Here is a 24586-nt window from a genome sequence, read left to right as displayed (position 1 = left end):
AGCTTCCTTCCCTTTTTCAGCTTTGGGGAAGGTACTTGCAAGTTGTTTGGGTGTGACCCCGTAGGTACAGTAGAGTCACAGTTACATAGCATGTATTCAGCAGTTATTTTTTCATCTTGCTGCTGAAATTCCAGAATGTATCAGAGCTGAGTCAACTCAAGCTCGACCATCGAAATTTAATCCCTGGTTCTCAAACTGTTCCAAGGAATGACTTAGTGCTTAGAAGTATGGAGCTAAAGGCAGGTGTGATTTGTGTATGTTCCGTCAGCCTCGGGTCCCACTTCGGTATCTATTTCTTTGGTAATTAGAGATCTAAGGCAAGCACACCAAGCTAAACAGTTCTACAGCTGCACTCTATGTAGTGAAAACCATTGTTTTCAGCCGTGCTGACTTCTAATGGAAATGGAGTCTTGCCTCAAGTAAGAGTTGAACATATCATACTCACTTCTAGGCCCTACTTAGCTACTTTCTCTTCTCTGACTATTCCACGTTGCCTCTCACTTCCATGCCTTTGCATTTACAATTTATCTGCCTGGTACACCCTTCTTTCACTTCTTCGCAGGGCTGTTTTTATTTCTGCAGTTTAACCGTCAATGCCATGCAACATTAGGTGTTCTCCAGGGTGTTTTCAAAGATATCTGCGCTTGCTGCTATCCTAGCACTTCCTACACTGAGTCATAAATGTCTCTGCCATGGCCTCCGAGCTCATGGAGGACTACTTTGTATCTCTGTCACACAAAACACAGAAGATACTCAAAAAGTGCTACTGAGTGCACAAGCAGATTTTCTCCTGATGTGGTAGATGTTAGGGGTTAGATGTTTTAACACAAATGTTTCTTCCAAGTTCAAGATCTAGTTCAAGATCTTTTAAAAAATATCATACCCTAAAGGGTTTATGTACAGTGTTCCTTAACAACTTTTGAATAAAGAAGTAAGTGAATTGGAAATATTCTTTTGACAATATCATCTTAGGAATTTCAGGTATCATTGTACCTCACTTTACCCTGAGGTTTTGTGTGTGTGTGTGTGTGTGTGTGTGTGTGTGTGCTCGCGCATGTGCATGTGTGTGATCCTAATAGTATCCATACTTGAACTTTTTTTGTATGGCAGGTTTATTGAGGTGTAATTGATAAAATTGGAAGCTATTTGAAGTGTACCTCATGGTAATTTGATATATGTATATACACTGTGAAAGGATTCCAACCATCTAGTTATTTAACACATGCATCACATCACATATTTATTCTTTTTGATGAGAAAATATAAGTTCTATTCTCTTAGCCAATTTTGATGCTATAATACAGTGTTATCAATTATATTCACTGTGTTTTACATTAGATTCTCAGAGCTTATTCACCTTATAGCTAAAAATTTGCACCCTTTTATCAACCTCTCTCTACTTGCCCCACTCTTTAGCCCCTGGCAACTACTTTTTTAGTCTGTTTCTAAAAGTTTGGCTTTTTTTTTTTTAAGATTTCATGTGTAAGTGATACCACACAGTATTTGTCTCACTCTATCTGGCTTATTTCACTAATCATAATGCCCTTAAGGGCCATCCATGTTGTCACAAATGGCAAGACTCCCTTCTTTCTCATAGCTGAATGATATTCGTGTGTGCGTGTGTTCTTTATCCCATTGGTGGACATAGGTTATTCCCATGTCTTGTCTATTGTAAATAATGCTGCAGTGAACATGGGAGTGTAGGTACATAGTTGATGTCATGTTTTTTTATTTCCTTAAGATAAATACCCAGAAGTGGGATTGCTGCATCATATGATAGTTCAATTTTTAACTTTTTGAGGAACCTCCGTATGATTTTCCATAGTGGCTGAACCGATTTACATTTTCACCGACAGCACACAAGGATTCCCTTTTCTCCACATTCTTACCAATACTTGTTCGTTCCTGTCTTTTTGATGATAAACATTCTAACAGGTGTGAGGTGACTGCTCATTGTGGTTTTGAATTGCATTTCCCTGATGATTAGTGCTATTAAACACCTTTTCATGTACCTCTTGGCCATTTGTATGTCTTTTTGGCAAAATGTCTCTTCTGCTTATATTTTACATACTTCAACATTTAATAATGCAGTTTCTTATTTGCTTTATTTTTTACTACTGCAACTGTCACAGATTGAGTATCAATACTACCACCTACAGTTTGATGATTTTAAAATACAAGGACTACTAGTGAAGACTATTTGAATATTATCAACACTTAAGAGGGAATGGAGCTTACTTATTTAGAAATAATGACAGAAATTGTTTCCATTTATCCTACTTTAGTATACACATAAGTAGGAAAAACAACCAATTGTATCTCACTGAATAGCTTGGCTTTATTATTCTGTTACTATTTTAAGTAAAGACTATATCTTCCATTTGCATTTTAGATTTTATTGCATTTTAAAGTATGCTGGATGTTTTAATTATCAGCATAGGCATGGACTTTGGAGAAAGATGGGCATGAATTAAATTCTGATTCTGTGGCTTAAATTCAAGCTCTGTGACTTTGGGTAAATTACAATAAAATTATCTCTATAGAGATTTTATAAGCATAGTGCTAGCACTTAAAAGTGCTCTCTTTTATGGTGGTGATGATTAATCATATCTGTGATGATAAAGATGACAATGATGAGGATACACTTCTATTTTCCATGCACCTGCGGTTATAATAAAAGATAAGTAAAGATGACTGAATAGTGACCAAAGTATCAGGAATATGTCTATTCAATACAATTAGATATATCATTTTTTTTTGAAATAGCCTGAAGAGAACAATTTGGTTCTAACAATATCATAATTTAAACTAACTACTATTTTATAATTTGTACTAATTTATATTTTAAAGAAAACAACAATAATATGTTTTTGAGAAGTTCATCTTTTTATTTGAGTAAAAATGCTTATATGTGAAAAATATTCTTCATTTTAATTATTTTTCATTTCATTTAATAGATAACTTTAAAATGTGAGCTATGTTTCAGTCTTAGTTTTGAATTGTTCGTGAATTTTCTGTTCACATATTTTGCTCATTTATATCTTGCTAATATTGATAGTTGCATACTGCAGGGATTAGGAAGGAATTAGGAACCCCCAGTTTTAATGGGATTAAATTTCTGCCATCATGTTACAAGGCTTTTAACTGTTACTTAACACGATTCATGTTTCCTGGGATTTGAAATTCTCTAAGCCCCTGTGGCAGCGAGTCCGCGTTCTCTGCTCTTCAGCATGTGCTCAAGGACTAGTGCTCGTTTGCCTGCATCCGGTTAGACAGGGCAGGGGCGCGGAGCTGAAGGGAAAGCGAGGATGGGGCGCTGGGCGCCGCTCTCTGGGCCCCGCGGGCTCTGGGGGTGCAGCCTTTCCTGCTTCCCAGGCTGTGATTTGTGGAGGTGAACTACTGGAAAGAGGAAATAAAAATGTGACTTTGATTCAGCTTTAAAATTTCTGTTAGCCACAGTTGATTACCCTGCTTATAAGGAGATACATTCTGCTGTAGAGAAGACTATACTTCTCTTTAAGCCTGAGTGCCCTTAAAATAATTCCAAATATCTGGAGCTAATACCATAGGCTTCAATTGTGCTATGTTATATGCTGGATAGATTTAAACAAAACATGCCTCTTCTATTTTTTTTTTTGTGGCATGATTTTGAACAGAGTTGATACATTCTTTCACTCATTTACTCAACACACATTTATTAAACACTGTGTGCAGGTATTTGCATGTGAAAATCAGAATTCACTTAAGATAACTTAAAAATCAAATTTTCAGAGATCTCAGATGGATCCAGTGCTTTCTTTTTAGTATTGTAAGATGCTTTGCTTCATTCTACACAACACACAAAGCACTGCCTATGGCAGAGCAGTTATTTAGCATTGCCTCCCCCCCCCCCCCTCTGAGATAACCACAGGTTTGACCTGTTTCATCCAAACTACTTATGAACAGCAGTGGGAATTCCCTGGCTAGGTACAGGGATGGAATTCATGGCCAAGGCATAGATAGAACAAAGGCATTTGCTCTGTAGGACCGATATGAATATGGTGTTATCACCAACTGAGCTAAACAATCTCAGACTTTTAAAAGATGTTCTTTGAGCCCAGCCAGTGTGACTCAGTGGACTGAGCATCTTCCCACGCACCAGGAGGTCTCGGGTTCTATTCTGGATCCGGGCGTATGTGCCGGTTGTGGGCTCGATCCCCAGCAGGGGGTGTGCAGGAGGCAGCGATCGGTGTTTCTCTCACTGATGTTTCTCTCCCCCTCTCCCATCCTCTCTCTCGAAACTCAATAAAAACATTTTTTTTTTAAATGTTCTTTTATTAGAAGAGGAACAAATTCCACACATTTCACAAATTTCAACAGATTCTACAGATTTCAACAACCAAGAATTTCAAGGTCAACCAGGAAAGAACTGTATTTGCCTTGCAGCTATTAATTTGAGCCTGCACTTAGCAGGCAATGTTATGTTTTAATTTGGGGGGGACAGTTACCTGTTTTGTTTTTCTCAAAGGAAGAGTGCTAAGCATTTGTAATGAGCCATCATTATTGCTGATAAACATGCACTCAGGCCTGACCTGGCTATGCAAATAAAGTCCATTTTCCACAGTGATCAGGAGCAGCAACATCTGACTGTGGAAGGTGGCTTGGCTGCATTCACAGACTGTACAATCTAATTCCTCTTTCCACAAATGTTGATTAAGCTGAAAGGGGATCCTTTGCAAAGCTAATTCGATGGCACTGTCTTCTGTCCTGAAAGGATGAAGGATGATCTCACTATCACATGAGGCCATCAGCTTTCCCTACAGCAAAACTCATCATCTGGCCTGGTCTCTTGTCGATCGGATGGGAGCTTTTCTAGCACCCTCGCTGTTTTGGTGGTGAGTGTGAGAGGTAGAAACTGGGATGGGCAGCTGGGCAACATATAACTGCTGCTATCTCTGGGGGAGCCAGGTGAACTCTGAGCACTGTCTGATAGCAGGACAGGCCTGGCACTGATTGTTGTCCGGCATTAGTCACAGATGACTTGGCCATTTATGACCAAAATGGCATCGTGGACAGATTGGAAAAAAACACACTTTTTTTTTTTTTTTTTTTTTTTTATAACCCTGCAATCTTTAACTTTAATCCTGTCCTTAGACAGCTGATCAAGGAAAGTCACTGAAGCATTGCTTTAGTTAGCAATGGATAAGTGTTTTTGAAATAACAATCGGCTTATGCCTTGAATCACATCTGGGTTTGCTCTGTTAATGTTCTTGGTGTCAGTGTTGATAGTAGTCCTTATTTTAGCTTTCTTGGCATTAATGAGTTAGAATTCTGACTAAATTGTTGGGAAAAGGGGCAAAATTGAGTATTGTGTTGCCTTTGTTGAATTCCAGTCAGGGTTAATTGCTGCTAATTATAGAGCTGCTTTTGGTGTAGTTCTATCCAGTTCTACATCTGAACACAGGGGAAGAGAGTCATAAGGAGGCTCCAGAAAAAGTAAGACTCCAACAAAACAGCTGTCAGAACTCACACGGAAGACTGAAAATGTGTTCTTTACTTTTATATATTTTAAATATTCTGGTTCAATAATAGAACAGAATTAGTTAGTAAAAGCAATAGCAACAGTCAGTTGTCAACATCTAAGAGAAGTTGATATGGCCACTGTTGTGTGGAATCTTTGAATATTATTCCTGAAGCAAAGAAAAAATGAATTTAATCATGGAAAACATGAAATGTAAGAAAAGGATAGTGAGGCAGGAATAGGGCCTCTCAGCTGGTTCTGATTAGTGTTAAAAAGGCCACATTGAAAAGTCAGGGGCTCAGTATCATGTGTTCAGCAATTTGGATGTTGAATGCCACCTGGTAGTTTAACTTAATTTATTTGACAGGAGTAGTAAGTCTTGTCTGGAAAAATAATAAATGTTCCCATTCATTTGGATTGTATATTTATTATTTGACTTTGCATATTAAGTGCATGAGAAATAAAGTTTATGCAAAATTAAGTACCATTAATTAGTAAATCTACTGTAATTGAATCAGTGTTCAGGGTAATGTACCTAAAAGACTGTCAATTTTTAGAACATTAATTTACATTAAGATTAGACCAAAAAGATATGTAATAGTGTTAGTACACACAGACCCAGGGAAAAGCCCTGAGACTGAAAATCAAGCTGCAGAAGACCTAAGAAAGAGGCAGGTCACCCTAGCTGGGCAATTAACAGAATTCATTAAGGGAAACTTACATATGAGGTGCATCTTTGGCAGCTTCAAGATGAAGCAGATATTCCCTCCTCCAACTTTACATGTGCCAAAGAATTATATAGGGTAAGAGGGGGAGGAAGGGATAGATAGTCCCAGGTACTACTATGTGAATGCTGCCAGGTCAGGAAATTACATACTTGACTGGGTCAGGACGAAGCCTTGTTCCAGGAACCAGCATGTGGTGGGAGGTAGGGGAGAGGCGCTGATTTACATGAGAAGAAAACATCTACTGTGATCAGACATTCTCTAGGAGGGCTTTTGGGAAGCAATCTCTGTGTTCTGACCTGGATCTAGCTCAGAGTCTGGCAGTAGTCACATCATGGAACAGTCTCTTCTCCACAGGTAGAGACATACATTTGCTCTACTACATGGATTGGGGGGGAGGAATCTAAATTGGCAGAATCCTCCCAATTTCTTCACTCCTCATTCTAGCCTTACTCCAATATGGCCCCAGGCTCTAGATTCAGTTCAAATGAGAGGCCTGTGATGAGATGGAGCCAGTTCAGTCTGGTTTTCCTCAACCAAGCCAAGTAATGTGGTCATGCAGAAGCTGGCCCAATTGACAGCTTTCATTTATGTTATCCTATTTACAATTTCCAGACAGGTAAAGTTTGTTACAGTCAACAGAAAGTCAGCATTGTTTGTGGCATAGATGGAACACATGCAAATCACATAACTGATGGACTTCACAGGCGTTTCACCAACTGGAGTGAAGTACGGTGACTGCACTTGAGTACCTAAGGGGTGAAGGAATGTGATGGAGAAGAGAGCTATGAATACCGTGTAGCCAGTCAAGGATAGTTTAGGGAAAGGAGTAAAATTTAAATAATGTTTCATAGGAGGGCTGGCAATCCTAAGGTGGAAAAAAGGGTTTTCTAATAAATGAATAAATACATATCATCAAACAACAGCTACATGTTAAGTGTTATGAGTTTTTCTATTTACCAACTCTTTTAATCTTTGCAATAGTCCTGTCATATAAAGATTACTAGCCTCATTTTATAAAGCAGGAAGTTTGGGCTCAGATATTCAGTGCCTGGGTCAAATAGCTGGAGAGGGCAGAAGTTGGAGTCTAGATATTGGCCCTTGTAGCCCCACCCCCCTTCCATTTCCATTGCACCAGAGTGGCTTGTCCTCATAACAACCAAAGAGAAGCACTGAAAAATGGAAAGGCAGGCATTTTCCCTGACCCCAGAGCACCCACTACCTTCCATAGTGCTTGCTGCCATCACGACGATTGCCTGCCCACTCTACCTCTGCTGGTCACAGAGGAAGCCATAGAAAGATGTTCTCATACCTTAATAAGCTGATTCATGCTCTGTCTAGTTCTCTTTACTGCCAGTAGCTGTATTCCTCTCAGCTTTCACCTTCAGCATCCTCCACAGCACGCCTGTGGCAGCTCTGCTAATCTGCTGTCAGACGAAAGGGGAAAAGAAAGGATGCTGCACAAGACTCATATTAGGTAAATCTTTCCCCAGCTAGTACTTCCTATCCTGGGGTTATTCTGTGAACACAGACTTTGTTAGAAAACAATTTATCTGGACATCTGGGGGCTCATGCACCAACATTAGCTCCTTCTAATTGCTATAATGTGGTTCCATTTTGATTTCGTGCAAGCAGTGCAATCTTCACGCACAAACTAGTGATTAATTACACATATAAGGCATTGGAGAGTGTTGGTCAAGTGCATTTGCGGTTCCCTAGGAATTTCTCCTTTATTTTCTGCGTCTGAACGTTTTCTTGTTCCTTTACCTCCCTACCACCGGTCACCATTCCAATTAGTCTCCAAAACATTCACTTTATAAATGGAAAATAAGAATTGTGCTTTACCACTTATCTGTTAACTCACACTGGGATTTGGGAGAGTGGCTGGTGTGAATGGTGACTCAGAAGAACACTATTTTTTCTTCTCTACTGAATAGTCTCATTGAAAAGCAGTTAGGTACGAGGATAGTGTTTATAAATACGCACGGCTGGTTGGGTTAGCAGATTGTTTACACATGGGCACATGCGTGTGGCTTGTTACTGCAGGGCTGTCCATTCCTTCAGGAGAGGTTCTGTTGTTATAGGCATTATGAAATTTCAAATAAGGAATGAACAACAGCTGTAATGGGCTCAGTCCAATGATGGCAAAAGGTGAATAAAATTACTCCCTCTGGGAAGTAAAATGCTCATTTAGTGGGGGGAAATTATCATTTCCAAGTAGAACATTTGGTTTCCTCAGAGTGAAAGTGGCTGCATAGCTTGATAATAACACCTCAGGCTGTAAAAGTACCCTTTCCCTTCTGAGAGCTGGCTTCTTTTCTTTTAAATTTATCTTTACAACATACTTGCAGTGTGGGTAGGATTAGGTGTTATTGGCCATCTTTTATGGATGGAGAAACTGAGTGCCTGAAAAATTTAGCAGTTTTTCTTTGGAAGCCAAGAAATCAATCTTCAGATCAGGGTTTCTCAACCGTGGCACTCTTGACATTTTTGACTGGGTAATTCTTTGTTACCGGGGCTGTCCTGTGCATGGTAGGATTTTAGTAGCATTATATCTCTATCCACTGGATGCCAGAAGCACCTCCCAGTTGTGACAATGAAAATCTCTCCATATATTGAAATATATTTCCTGGGGGGCAAAATTGCCTCCCGTTGAGGAGCCCTGATCTAGACTGGTGAGCATGGATAATCTCCTACAGCCTATAGGAAACCTTTGGTACAATTTGAACTAGTCAAAATTTGCTTTGACATTTTTAGTTTTTCCTGTCTGTAATAACAATACTTAAATAGGATTCACCATTATAAGGGCTTTCTGTATATTACTTTATTTCATTCTCACAGAAATCCTATTTAAATTTCATTTTTCACAAAAGAAAACAGAACTGCAGAGAGGTTAGCTGCCCAAGTTTCCACAGCAGGGTTGCTTCATGGAGTGTGACTTGCGCAGTTGTGCAGGGTCCATGTTTAGAAGGGCCTGATGCTTTGTTTAATAGTCTGCTATTGCCACATCCAAATTCTTCATCACTGCCCGGCCAGGCGTGGCTCAACGGTTGAGCATCGACCTGGGATCCAGGCGATCAGGGTTCGATTCCCGGTCAGGGCACATGCCCAGGTTGCGGGCTTGATCAATGACTCTCTCATCATTGATGTTTCTATCTCTCTCTCTCCCTCTCCCTTCCTCTCTCTGAAATCAATAAAGATATATTAAAGGAGAAAAAAAAACCACAAAAAAACAAAAACAAATTCTTCATCACTTTTGAACTAGGAGCCCCACATTTTCATTTGTATTGGGCTCCACAAATTATGTAGCTGGCCCTGCTAGGAAGTGAAAGAATCTGAAATGAATCCAGGTCATCTAAAGTCTTAAAAACATTAAGGCTATTCTTAATGTTTTCACCATATTGCCTCTTATTTTTTTTTAACTTGTTCATTCGTTAATTCATTCTGTAAATTGTATCATGAGTTTGTTATGGACCAGGAACTAGGCTTGGCAGTGAGGGAACAACAGAGACACAGCAGATGCTGTGCCTTCTCTCGTGAAGCTGGCAGTCTCAGGAGGGATGTAGACCAGTAAACAGGCATTTGCAATTCAGCACGGTGTGTGTTATGATAGGAAAGGCCTGGTTGCTATGGGAGCATATAGGAAGGCACTTAACAGTCTAGGGGGATTGGGGAACGTTTACAAACTGAGGCATAGGGTTGACAAAGAGTTACACCATCAAAAATGGAAAACAAGTGTGATCTAGGCAAAAGGAAATGGCAGCACAAATGCCAAATGTGAGGGGAGCTGAGGCACAGTTAGGGAATTAAAAATAGCTTAGTGTGGGTGGAGTGTCGGCTCAGTCAGCTTTCACTGTTATGGTGCAGTAGCAGCCCTCAGTTGGCTGTTACAACAAAGGTTTATTTCTCATGTATGTTCCAGGTGATCTGCTATTGAGTTGTGGTGCTGCTTACTGAGTCTCCATTTAGGACCAAGGCGGAGGAACAACTCCTAATTGAGAAATGACTTTCTTATGACCGAAGGAAAAGATATAAATGATCAAATCACAGTCCCATTGGCTCATATGCCATTGGTTAAGCAAGCATGTGGCCAAGCTAGTAGTGAATGGAAGAGGGAAGAATTCCCCTTGCCGCCCCTCCCCTCTGTGGCACTATAAGTCACATGTCAATGGGCAGTCCTGTTTAAAAATGAGGGCAGAAACTAATTGGGAACAATATATGTTCTACAATGTAAGAATGAAAGGAAAGAAATAGCAAGAGGTCAGGGCACATGCCCAGCTTGTGGGCTCGATCCCCAGTAGAGGCGTGCAGGAGACAGCCAATCAGTGACTCTCATCATTGATGTTTCTCTCTCTCCTTCTCTCTGAAATCAATAAAGATATATTTAAAACAAAACAAACAAACAAAAAGAAATAGCAAGAGATAAAGTGTTGGAAATAAACAGGAGCTAAGTTATGTAAAGTCTTATAGATCATATTATTACTATTTTCCCCACTTTCTATTAGGTCCTCGCTTACTCAAAATCTGCTTTCAGATTCAGCAGAAACCAACAACAGCAATAATAGCCACAAACAAAACAAAAGCCAAATATGATAAGTTCATTACACACTAAAGTACAAATGACTCAGACAGGGTATTTATATTTTTACAGAAACAAAGGAACGAATCATTAAAGGTGGAATGCCAGGCAATAATGTACAGATGAAGGGTGAATTCTGATTTTATATCTGTGGAGGAAGGAATTTCTTGGGGTCTTGGAAGTCTGACCTTTCTATTGCTGACTTCTAAGTATGATTTGAGAGATTAAGACCAATTCACAAATATTTATTGAGCACATTCTACACTTTAAAAACTGGTAATTGATGGATTGATATCTTCAAAATGCAATTGGGACTGATGAGAGGGAGCCTGATGCAGTGGAAATCGTGTGCATTTTGACTTCTTACAGACCTGCATTTGACTCCTGATTCATTCTGTTAGTATCTGTAAATTCGGACATGTCAGCAAATATTTTTGAGCTTTGGTTTTCTCATCTGTAAAGTGGGATTTTAATATCTTCCTCTCAACCACAGATCCAACAAAATAACAGCTATTGCTTCGTATGTGGTAGCCACAGGGCTAAGAACTTTGCATTATGATACTTAAACCTTGCTAGAGACCTTTAAAATAAATGCTATGATTCTATAGAGGAGGAAACTAAGAACTAAGGAAGTTAAGCAACTTGCCCAAGGTCAAACATTTAGTAGGTTATGGAATTTGAAACTGAGCTCAGTTACATGTTAACCAAAGCTCTAACTCTTTATTAGTAGATAATAGGAATAATAATGATGATAATGATAATAATATGCCATGCACCATTTCTAGCTCTTTAAAAAAATATAATTTATTTAATTCTTATAAGTACTTTTTCAGAAGATGCAAATGATAAAGAATCTAAAATTTAATATTATATACATGTAACCATTAATGGATATATCTATTTATCTATGTATATCTCTGTTATTTATTTTATCTTCACCCAAGGATGTGTTTATTGATTTTAGGGAGAGAGAGAGACAGAGAGAGAGAGAGAGGTGGAGAGAAGGAGACTGATAGAGAGACAGACAGACAGACAGACAGTGGTGTGAGAGAGACACCTCAGTCGGTTGCCTCCCCTGTGCATACTGACTGGGGATGGAACCTGCAGCCTAGGTATGTGCCTTGACTGGGGATCAAACTCAAAACCTTTTGATATACTGGACAATGCTCCAACCAACTAAGCCACCTGGCTAGGGCTATGTTTATCTCTATTAATTAAGCATCTTTCTTTTTAAAAATAAAATATGTTTTTGTTGATTTTAGAGAGAGGAAGGGAGAGGAAGAGAGAGAGACAGAAACATCACTGATGAGAGTCATTGATCAGCTGCCTCCTACATGCCCCCCACTGGGGATCAGCCCACAACCCGGGCATGTGCCCTGACCAGGTACTGAACCTCGATGTCCTGGATCCTAGGTCGACGCTCAATCACTGAGCTACTCTGGCTGGGCTTAATTAAGCATCTTTCTATTCTTGGTTTGTGATTGTAAGTTAGGGAGATTGGGATGTTCAGTTTATTAGACATCACCGTATTTTCAATGGGCAAATGTTAATATGCAAGTTTGGGAAAGCCTGATAGGCAGCTTGTTAGCATCGTCCCTAAAATAAAAGTAAATAAGCTTTGAGTGAGGATGTAAGGGCCTCACTCTCACAGGCAAGGTATGAACAACACCATGGAGCAGTTGTTTTTGACTTCTCAGAGGCCTCATTTTACTCCACCTGGGTTCCTGGCTATATGTGGAATATTTGAAATACATATTAGGTTAAAATGACCTATTGATAAGTTAATTATTAAGAAGTTATTTTTAAATTTCCCTAGCTTTATTTCTGTGATTGTCCCCAGGGTTTAAGTGTATTTTAAATATATGTTTTCTTTTGCTCCTTTATTAGATTATCATGCACAATAGTCATTGGCTTTATTTATTCCCAGGCTCACGTAACAAACTAAGGAATGTCCTATATTTTTACCTGGTATTGTGTGATGTTCTGTGTATGGTTTCTCTTTTATATGTGTCTTCTCCCTCCTGAAATCAAATGAAAAGAAATTATAAGTTGAAAACAGTCTGGAAAAGCTATTTATCCTTTAGCATAATATTTGATTGCATTTTCTAATTACGACAAGGCTACCAGAAGAGTCCTCTGATGGCGTCAGCTCATTGGCTGTTGTAGCTTCTTTTATAATGTAATGTCTTAATACAATCTAAGGTTGAATAATTAACAATTTTAAGATTTAGTTACAAGGTCAAATGAAGTATTTATTCTACCTTCAGGCAGCCCTGCTGTCTTTAAAAAGGAGCATTATATTTTCCAGTCAACAGTAAAATGCACATCGATAGCTTCTTTCACCCTACAACCTAGTGGATATTTACTTAGGACAGACAATGTTTCAGTCCCAAATTTTAAAGAGTAAATGATATGGTGTAGTCTCTTTTAAACCCAAATTAAAACATCTTTTAGATGGTCACAAAGTGTTTTCTATCATATGGCAGTTTTTCTCAGAGTGATCGGCTCACCACCTGGGCAAGGGTCACATTGAAGTGCTTGTTAAAAATCCAGGTTCTCAGGCTCTCCCCTATCTTCCTGCATCAGTCTAAGAGATTGGGACTCTGTAATCTGCACCTTTAACAAATTCCTCAGGAGATTTTTTTTAAAAAATATATTTTTATTGATTGTCGAGAGAGGAAAGAAGGGAGAGAGAGAGAGACAGAAACATCAATGATGAGAGAGTCATTGATCGAGTCCGCAACCCGGGCATGTGCCCTGACCGGGAATCAAACCCCGATCGCCTGGATCCTAGGTCGACGCTCAACCACTGAGCCACGCCCGGCCGGGCTCCTCAGGAGATTTTTATGTATACTGATGTTTGAGAAGGACTGTTATGGGGAGCAGACAAAAAAAGAAGAGAAAGCATTTTGTCAGCATAGGTTTAGCAACTACTATGATACTTGCACTGTATCTCAGAGTTTTTAGTTAAAAAATGTAAACCTTAGATGTTCCATGAAAAATGATTTTACTCTTTGTTGCTTAGAGTTAAAATGTATTTGAGGGCTCGGCTGGCATGGCTCAGTGGTTGATTGTCAACTCATGAACCAGGAGGTCACAGTTCAGCTCCCAGTCAGGGCACATGTCAGGTTTCAGGCTGGATCTCCAGTAGGGGGAGTCCAGGAGGCAGCCAGTCAATGACTCTCTCTCATCATTGATGTTTCTATCTCTCTCTTCCCCTCTTCGTTCTGTTCTCTGAAATCAATAAAAACATTTTTAAAAAAAGTATCTGAGGTCTGAGTGTTCAATGTTTAGATTAGGTTAATCAAAATAAAATTTAGCAAACCAATCACATAGGGCAGGGGGTGCTGGTTATCTTGCAAAACTCTAAGAAGAATGTACTAGGCCTGTTCTAACATGTTGCATCTCAAAGTGTAGTCCATGGACCAGTAGCATCAATATTTCCTGGGAGCTTATGAGAAATACAGAATCTCAGGTCCCACCCTTAATCTACTGAATTAGAATCTGCATTTTAACAAGATGCCCAGGTGATTGGTGTACACATTAGTTTCCAGAAGTATTGTTTTAAGAAACAACTAGTTCCTAGAAAGTGTAGCTTATATATAGGCTCAGAACTTTATGTTTACACATGAGGATTTCTCTTTTGGTTAAAAAATTAAAAAGCACAGTTACCAAAGGTAGATGGTCCTTGCAAAAACTAAGGGATAAACAATGAACCCTTGAATGTTAAGATGGTTTATATTTAAGGATTGCGGCATTCACTGTCTAAATTAGAAACATATTCGAGGAAAATCAACAGTGACTCCACAGAATTGTGGGGGCAGTCATTCAAATGATTATTTTTTAATTTTTAAAATGGACTTTCTTTCATACCATCAACTATATAGAAGATAAAGCATGCTAAATATGGAAAAGTCACAGATGATAGGTGTGTTTGTGTGGCTAAAAACTTGGTAAAGGGAAAAGAGTAAATGCATAATGGAGTCACTGAATCTATGTGGATAAAAGGAGAGCTAAAATATTTTTATGTTATTTTTTTTCTGGTATAATAAAAACAGGACTTTGGAGACAAATGGTGAACAAAATAATTTTGAAATATAATTTATAATGAGATGAATAGTGTGGTCTAGGATGTTTGTATCATCAAAGACAAATGTCTCTACTAGCTCTCAGGTCTAAGAACCAGTCGTGTCAGAGTCCCCTGAGGTAAGGAGGAGAACACCTTGGAATTCCTCAAATATGAACTGGGAGAGCAGTTGCTTTGGATTTTGGGGGTGAACTAAATGTGTCCTAATATGGAAATTTTATTTTATTTCTGAGCTGCTTAGGTTGCGTAAGCTAGGCAAAGCCACTACTGGTTACCGTGCAGCCAAATTACCTGGATTAGGTTTTGACTGAAATACTTATTAAGTTGCCTCCTCTGTGCAAAAAAAAAAAATGCCTGTGGGAGGAGTGAAATATGGTTTTATAAATCAGGCCTGTAATCACTAAGCCCAAACAGCTTCATGGTCATCTGTCCTCAACCTAATTTCATGACTTAAAAATTAGGGTTGGAATATTGGCTACTGTGCAAAATTTAGCAATAAATATATAAGGATATTTACAGCATGGTTTCCTTTACAGGTAATTTTGCCTTTTAGTGAATTCCTCTTCTTAAGGGTAGGCCATTTAACAGGGGCCATTAAGACAACAAATGTTTTAAAACATTAATAAGTAAGTCCCTAGACAGGTCATTAGTAGGTAAAACAAAATGTAGGTTAAAAACAAAAGCTACAAATATTAAAACTAATTTTACTTTTTCTTGGGAAAAATTGACCATAGAAAAACGAACGTAGTGACACTGCAAGGTACAGTATTTATCAAATACTGGCAGACTGTAGTCCTATAAATACCGGTTCAATAGCTGCTTACTCATGCAGGCACTTAGCACTACAACACAAACATTTTGACATTTTAAGATTCTTGCTCATGCTTAGTGATTTGATCACAGCAGGAGGGAACAATTTTAACTATAGAACAGAGAATAAAGACATAATCTCCCTTCTCCTGCTTATTTCATGCTTTTTTAAGGGAATAAAATCCATCTTTTCAGAACATATGTTTAATGATATAGTAAGTAATGCACCCCCAAAGTGGCAAATAGATGGCCTAGGGGAGGACCCGTCACCCCTGGGAGATCTGTGACCAGGAAAGTGACTTCCCACGTTCCCCGTGAGGGAAGAGGCAGCCCCTTTCCTTATCCCATGCAGTGCCCTCTCTTCTTTTTCTCTCTTCTACTTCTCCTTCTTCAATAAAAAGAAAAAAAAATCCCTCAAAAACCTCTGAACTGTTTTTAGAAAAATAAATCGTCTTTCCTGGGACATGAGATTAATAAGAGGTGGCATTTTTTGTTGTCACTTTGGGTACAGAAGTCAAAGGTCATTATCCAACAGGCATCCAAGTGGAATCAATCGCTCCCTCACAGGTCCTGTCAGATGCACCCGGGCCTCCTGGGGCGCGTGCAGAGCGGGTCCTGGTCAAAGGCAGGAGTGGGTATCGGCACTGCAGGGGAGGTTATATTTTCTGTCAATAGACAGAAGATCGCAGTGCCCTAGACAGGTAATCAGTTATCAGGCACCACAATCAGCTCACTTTAAAACATTAAACAGGTGGGGCAGGAGACAAGTAAAATTTATCATGTTTACTAGGTTTGCCAGCAACAAAGAACTGCTTATTCTTTTTAATCAGTTCTAATCTGGGCTTCCTGCTATCAGTGTTTTGGGAAAAAAAATAATTGAATGATTTCTTGTTTCCTTTTTCTCCCTGCAAATGCTTGGCACTCAAAGGGTCAGAAGTCTTTATTTCTGTAAGTTCTAAGTATATTAAAAATTTTTCCCCTTTGCCTTTCATTGACACATTCACAAGTCAGTCTCAGCGACACTGGGTTTTATGCCAGTTCAGTAAATGGTGGGAGAAAGAAGATGGAAAAGCCTAAAGCAAAGTTTCCTCTGAGATTAAACAGTATGTGGTTTGTTAAGACTTTTTAAAAATCCCACCATTAAAAGTAAAGAAGAATAGCTTTTCTTTTTTCTTCCTGATTAGAGGGCTTCACTGGATTTGTGGCAAATAAATTGACAAGTGAGGGCACTGATGACAAGAGAGTGATAATTGATGGTGGCAGGTGGGGGCCTGGTGTACTGGCATGTCCTGTGGAGGGTGAGCCAAGGACATCTATCAATCAAATTGATGACAGCAGCCAGGGAGACTTAATTGGAGATTCATTGAACCTTTAATGATGTGACAGAGAAAAAGGACACTTAAAAGGCTCCTGGGCTATTTCTTTTCTTTCATTCCAATAATTCCCATAGAAGGAGTAGAAAGTGGACATTGCTCCAGGGTTGAACATTCATTGTTTTCGTCAGAGTGAATCACATTGTTTTGAGAGGCAGAGTAGTGACAGCTCAGCAGGCAATTAAATCCATACCTGGACATTGAGAAATCTGACTGTCCAAGGAATTTAGCATAATCAGAAATGCTTAGCAAATGCTGGGATACCATATGCTAAACACTTAAACACTGAGTTGCAGCTGGAATTCCCATATTGTCTTCCAGAGAGTGGGTTCCAAACACAATGAGGAAAGAAGTTCTTTCTCTAATTTAGTGATCTCCTCCCATTCTTCTAAAGAGTTCTCCGTATTACACAACTGTAAATATTCATACACTTCACAATAACTCTCTAAGATAATTCTTTTGATCTCCATCCTGTATTTCAGGGGTTAGCAAACCATGGTTTGATATGGCAAAATCTCATATATTTGACTTGCCAGCCAATTGTAGGCTTTGCATGGACAGATTTTTTAAATTAAATTTATTGGGGTGACATTAGTTAATAAAATTATACAGGTTTCATGTATACAATTCTACGATGCATCATCTCTATATTGTGTTGTGTGCTTGCCGCCCCGAGTCAAGTCTCCTTCCCTCACCCTTTATTCCCTCTTCCTCTCCTCCAACCTCTCCCCCCCCCCCTTCCCTCTGGCAATCACCACACCGTTGCCTGCGTCCAGGAATCTTCGTTTGCATGGACAGATTTTTTTAATCCAGCGAGTTCAGAATAGTTTTTACAGTTTTAAACAGTTGTGGGGGATGGAGAGAGAAATAATATTTAATAACTTTTGAAAATTATATCAAATTAAAATTTCCATGAATAAAGTCTTTTTGGAACACAGCTATAGTTATTTATTTACCTGTTGTCTATGATTGCTTTCATGCAGTAGTAGAGGAATTGAGTAGTTGCAACAGAGACCATATAGTATATAAGGTCCAAATATTTATTATCTGGTTCTTCACAGAAAAAACATTTACCAACCCCTGTTGCTAAAGCTATTGAAAGTGTGGCGTAACATTTTTAAATGATTTCCTCAAGAAACCTTAGGTTCTTTAAAATAATAATTTCTCTGGTAACTCATTTCTTTTACAAGTAATTTGATGTTAAACTAAATATTAATATATGTAAAGAGAAGCTGGAAGTAAGAGAACAAAGTGTACTTTTAAAACATTTTAAATCTTAAGATTTACAAGGGTTTGTGTGTGTGTGTATGTGTGTACACAAGAAAGAATTATATATTGACACAAAGAGAAGCAACTGGAGAATGTAAGACATAAAAAGGAGGTGGAATGAACAGATCTGAACTCTTAAGTCCATAACCACTCACTAAGATGTCACAGTTTAGGTGCTCTGTGCAGTATGAAGGCTTTTTGTCCCATTAAGAATTCATGTTTTCCCATTTCTGAACCTCAGTGATTGAACCTCCATAATGAGCATTGAAAATTTCATTTGAGAAGGAATATATAGGGATGCCTAGAAATGAATGGCCCCTGTGTTGGTGCAGTGGTGATCCGAGTTAAATAAAATAATGCCTGTGAAGTGCTTGCCACAAACCCTAGTAGAGAGTCAGTAAACAATAGCTATCATTGTAGTTTTAGAAAATTATAATTGAAAAATCCTAGAAATCTAGACATTTTAGGGCAGTCTTTCAGATCTTCAACATGTGTTATTGCCTTGTGCTAGGTGGTGAGGATTCAAGATGATTAAAGCAAAGGAGAAATTGTTCTATTTTATTGGAAAATACTGATTAAATATAAATTTCCCTTTACAAGGGCAACCAGAAGGCAGACATAAACATGTTCCCTCCTCTACACTTGCTTTGTGGAGCCAAGAAGAATAAAGAAAGAGAATCTTTCCCTCTTGGTTTAAAATTCAAATAGAAACCAGGACTTAGAAGGGACCCCCCTTTTCCTTGGGCACAGTCCCTCACCCCAGGCATGAGAAAACTGAGCCCCAGATGGAATAATCTGCCCAAAGCCGAGTCAGAGCTAGCACTGGGCTCTGCATTCTCCTGTTATGCCACCGTGCGTTCTCTTCCAAAGGCACAGATTGGAAAATTTAGTTGTTATGAAGGCTCAACCTCATTTATGTTCTTTGGGGTTTACCTCCAAAGGTATTTCTTAGTTTCCATGGGTAAGTCATTTTAGAATCTCCAAGCCTCAGTTAGCGTGCACTGCAATTTTGTTTTCACACCATAGTATCTATCTCAAGGCTTTTCTGGGATATAGGTTCCTTGATGATAAACCCCGACTCTGGAACAGGAATAGAGAAGGGTTTATTTGTATTGGGGAACGCAAACTCGAGTGCCAAGAGCTGCCAGAGAAGTAATGACCATTTATAAATTAGTAAAAGAGTAGGAGATGAAAGACAATAGGGAGTAGTGGGGAATGTGCGCAACAAGAAAAGAAATGGGAACAAAAGGGGCATCTGTTCCTCAGCGGATCTGATTATTACCATGTGGGAATGTCATTCTGAATTTACTAAATCCTCTGATAATTCAAAGAAGCTGGAAATCCAGACTTTTAAATGTGGAAATGTCCTGATTTCCTTATTACAGTGTAGGTCAAGCAAAACATATCTGTGGCCTAGTTTGGACCTTTAGGAAGGATCGTTAGCAATGAAAACCCAGGCTGTTATTATAAAAAAATGAGTTTTATATGCAATTAGGGTTGTAGGGTTTACAGTTTAATACTTTATGATTTTCATTCCTCTTTTTTATTTATTTATTCTGGGAGCAGGAGTATGCTATGATCAGTCTGTAGATTCAGAACGTTAGATTGCATCAAACACCTCTGCTTTTGTTTTCTGCCTGAAAAACCTGACACTTGTTACGGTTGTGCTCACTATGTGAGCCATCCCCTGTTGCCTTCTGGACAATCACTATAAATCTCTATTATTTTGCTGTTATTGTCTTGTTATGCTAGCGCTGTTGAGGCATCTTCTCAAGGGACGTGAGCCCAGGTGTGTGTATACAGAACAAGAAATGGTCTCCTCTAAACACATAAATAGCTATTTTATTTGGCACGGCACACATAAATGTTAGTGTATCCAAAGGAATCTTGAACAGTTATTTGCATCGCAAATATTTTAAAAAAATGGAGCAAAGGTATCAGGGCTCAATCTGCTAGCCATTTGAGTTTCGTTAGATCAGAGAGTAATCCATCTTTTATTTTTCCCCCAGTAATAAGAGTTGAAAGAGTTGAAATGCAGTCCTTACAATTGGGCTCCAAGGCATAAGAATTTCTCATAAAAAATGTATTTTGTTCCCCCGTGAAATTCAGTTATATAGACCTCTTTTTATGTCTACTCTTTCTCTATGGCCTTGTTCAGACCCAACGTGCAGGTGCTATCCATTGCATTGTCTTGGTGTCACAGTGACGGAAGACTGGAGCGGTGCTCTCTCAGATTCCTGGGCATGGTGGCTTGAAGGTCTTGAAAGCAGAGTCACGCCAACTCCCTCAGTTGCATGTGTGAATAAGGGGAACCCTTCATTGTGGTGGTTACCAATCAATGAGGTAGCAGAAAATGATAGAAAACATGAAGTGAGGATAGGAGGTTGTATTTTGGAGACATGAATGGAATTTGGGAAAAGTTTAATAAAAGCTGAAAACTCAGTGTCACACTGCTTATAGATGGAAAGCTGAAACTACATTTCCAAGAGTAGAGTAAGAAAGAAAATAGTGGTTTCGGGGTAACTATTTTTGTTGTTGTTTGTTTATTTATTTTTAAGCTAATAGAAAGTATTTTGGTCAATGGAATCCTTGGTGAATTTCTCACCTTTTCCCTAATTTTATTATTTTAAAAATTTACTAAAACAAAAATGGAAGTGAAATTATATATCTGCTTAAACTTTAGGGGAGAAGTTATAATAAACTGAAATTCCCCATCTCAACCCCTCTACTATTATCTCCAAATTTTTACATAAATATGAGCCAAAATAGATATCTGAACAAGCAGATATTTTATTTTCTGAATAACAGGATCATACTATTTAAATTATTCTGCTACTTTAACAATGTAAAATAAATACTGTTCTAAGTCAATATGCATAGATATACCTCATTAGTGATGGTATTTTATCTTTAGTATAACTGTGATAAAGTCAGGAACTGTGACCCAGGCAGCTTGATGACATGTATGTAGTGATGGGCATCTTCTTCAAACTCAAGTTAAATGAGATGATAAAAGTCAGTAAGCCTCTGACCCAAAAGACTCTTCAGCTTGTCTGAGCTGCCAGGACAAAGAACTCTGGACCCTCTTGCCCTTTTCCGTGAGGAAGGGAGGACTCACTGAGAATGTTCTGTACTCACACAGGTTTGGGAAGGGGGAGGGTGGGCGAGTGCAAAAGCAGACACCTTAGCAAGCATCTCGGTAGGCTAATTTAACTTGTGAGAGTTATGAAAAATATGAAAACAGCATATATGCATAACCCATGGACACAGACAATAGTGTGGTGGGGGCCTGGGTTGGGGAGTGGGTGTGGGGTGGAAGGGGTTTAATGGGGAGAAAAGGGGACATCAGTAATATTTTCAACAGTAAAGATAAATTTAAAAATATGTCAACAGGGTGGTATTATGTAGAGCGAGGGGGGTTCTTTTGAGATGGCTTGGAAAGGGAAGGTTTAGTGGAGAAAGGTGCACTTACCCTGACATCTGATTTATAAGGATAAACCAGACATGGGGATTGCAAATCATTGTATGCAGAAGATAAAGTATATGCAAATCTAATATGAAGCAAAAATCCTAGATTAGCAAATAATGTTATGAGAATCAGGGCACATGCCCATTATTTCCATAATGAAATGATTTTATTAGGAAATGTTTGAATGCAATTCATTACAACAATAATTACTTAAAAGCATCCAGAGGAAAAATAACCTATTTATATATAAGAGAATGACAACTTAAATAAAGCTGACTTTCAATAACAGCAATGGAAGTCAGATGATAGTAGATTGAAATAGCCAAAATAGGAAGGAATAGATATCTGGTTACCTAGGACCCTCCGCTGAACAAAATTTTATTTTTCCAGAACCAGAGTGAAATATTTTTCAGGCAACAAAAACTGAGGTTTTATAACATTAGACTTTAACTAAAGAATTATTTAAAATATTTCCTTTAAGAAGGACAGTGATCATTGTGGGAAGATCTGAAATTCAAGAACTTTTAGTAGGCAAGACAATGGAAAACCCATAGGAAAAATCTAAACAATGACTTTACAAAACAGTAAAAACACTGTCTAATTTTTGAGGGTGAAAATCTCAAGGTAGAAACAAAATCTTACCCAAAAATTTCATATAAGCAAAGAAAGAGTGTCATTATTAAAATCAAGCATTCTAACGTCATTGTATTTTTCAAAAGGAATATAAAGGTATTTATTAGATATCTAGAGCTGGTGAGTTTAAATAAGCATGCTTCTAGGGAGTTTATGGGGAAACAACTAAGGGTGAAAATTGGGGGACATCAGTAATACTGTCAACAATAAAATAGAACAAAATTTTTAAAAAGAATTACATTATTTTAATATACTTAAAAATGAGTAGAAGAAAGAAAAATCAAATGAGATTGAAATCCACTCAATCGAAAGGGAAAAAAGCAAACAGAAAACCTTTAAAAAGGGACAAATAATACAAAATAAGATGGTAGCAATAATCCAGGTTCGTGATCATGATGAATTGAATAAACTTTTCACCCGAAGACTGATCAGGTTGGATTTAAACCTGAAATATAATTATATTCTGTTTCTCGGATATAAATCTATAGAATAATACTTTAAAAAAGAGTCAGAACACGGCACCCGTTTCCAGGACCCCGAGATGCCACTCCGTTGCAGAGGTCATGTTTCAGCGCTTCGCAGTGGCTTTAAGGCCTTCCCTGGCCGCGCCCTCACCTCTAGATGTCGGTCCCTCTCGCTCTTTCAGCTGCAGCCCCCTGGCCGCCTTGCTGCTTCTGGAGCTCACCATAGACACATGCCAGCTTCAGAGCTTCTGTTATAGGTCTCTCTGCTTCGAATGTTCTGCCTCCAGATATCTGCCTAGTTAATATCCTCAAATTTTGGGGGTCTCTACTCAAATTTTACATTCTCAACGAGGCCTACTGTATTTACTCTTGTAACTTCCTCCCTTCCCTCTGCTTCCTCCCTTCTTACCCTGTTGTAATAAGAATTGGCATTTGTCAACTTCTAACATGCTATATAATTCAACTTTTAAAATAAAGTATTTATTGTCTCTTTTTCTCCCTTACAATATAAGCTCTAGGAGAAAAGGATTTTTTTTTCTATTTTATTCTTAGATGCCTAGAATACTACCTGGCACATAGTAGGTGCTCAATAATATTTACTGAAGGGACAAATGATTGCTATGTTTACCCCTAGTTTATTGAGTAACATCTGGCACTAGTAAACACTTAATAAATTTTTGTTGAATGAAATAATAAATAAGTACAGAGAAAATAGAAAAAATTTAATTTCTGCATCTCCTTTTATTTTGTAGAATATGCTGAGGACGTGAGGTAGAAGGAAGGAATGGGAAGGAGGCAGAGGTACATCAGGCTTTCTCCCTTTCCACCAGATGAGATGGCTGACTTGTAGGTCCCCAAGTCTCTTACCACTAATACAGAATTAGCTTATCTCTTCTCTCGGGAATGATCTTTAAAGCAGGCTCTGTACTATGCATTTTAAAAATCAACAGGTATATAATAATTGACAGTTTGGAGAACTTTGCTATAACCAATGATGCAAGAATCATCAGTTTGCAAGTCCTAAAAGGACATTTTGACGTGAATTAGCCTTGCAGTCTGACTTGCAGGCACAGCAGTTGCTTTCTGCTATGGACTGCATTGTGTCCCTCCTCCCGCCCAAATTCATACATTGGAGCCTTAATTCCCAATGAGACTATTTGGTGATAGGGCCTGTGAGGAAATGACAAAGATTTTTAAAAGAGGTCATAATGGTGGGACCCTAAGATGATATGATAGCACCCTTATAAGAGGAGACACCAGAAAGCTGTTTTTACTGTGGCTCTCTAGCTCTGTCATGTCAGGGCACAGGGAGAAGCAGTCATCTTCAAGCCAGGAAGAGAGTTCTCAACATGAGCCTAATGTCCTGGCCTCTTGATCTTGCTCTTCCCAGCCCCAAGAACTGTGAGAAAATAAATTTCTGTTGTTTCAACCACCAGGTCTGGTATTTTGATGTTGTACCCAAGCTGACTAAGGCACCTTCCTAAAGTCTTAAGTCCCTGGATTCATTAAGAAAAGAAAAATCTATAAGAATATGCCATATAACATATATTTCCAAGCAATTTAAGCTATTTTTTTTAATTTTAACATGTTCGATATAGAAATAAATGAAAAAAAAAAGCCTACTTTTATAATTTAACAATATCTCACAAGTCAGATTTTCTAACTGCAGTTGGTGAA

The sequence above is a fragment of the Miniopterus schreibersii genome, assembly GCF_964146895.1.
Source record: "Miniopterus schreibersii genome assembly, chromosome: 1".
Classification (NCBI taxonomy): domain Eukaryota; kingdom Metazoa; phylum Chordata; class Mammalia; order Chiroptera; family Miniopteridae; genus Miniopterus; species Miniopterus schreibersii.
Note: the sequence above shows the minus strand (reverse complement) of the source record.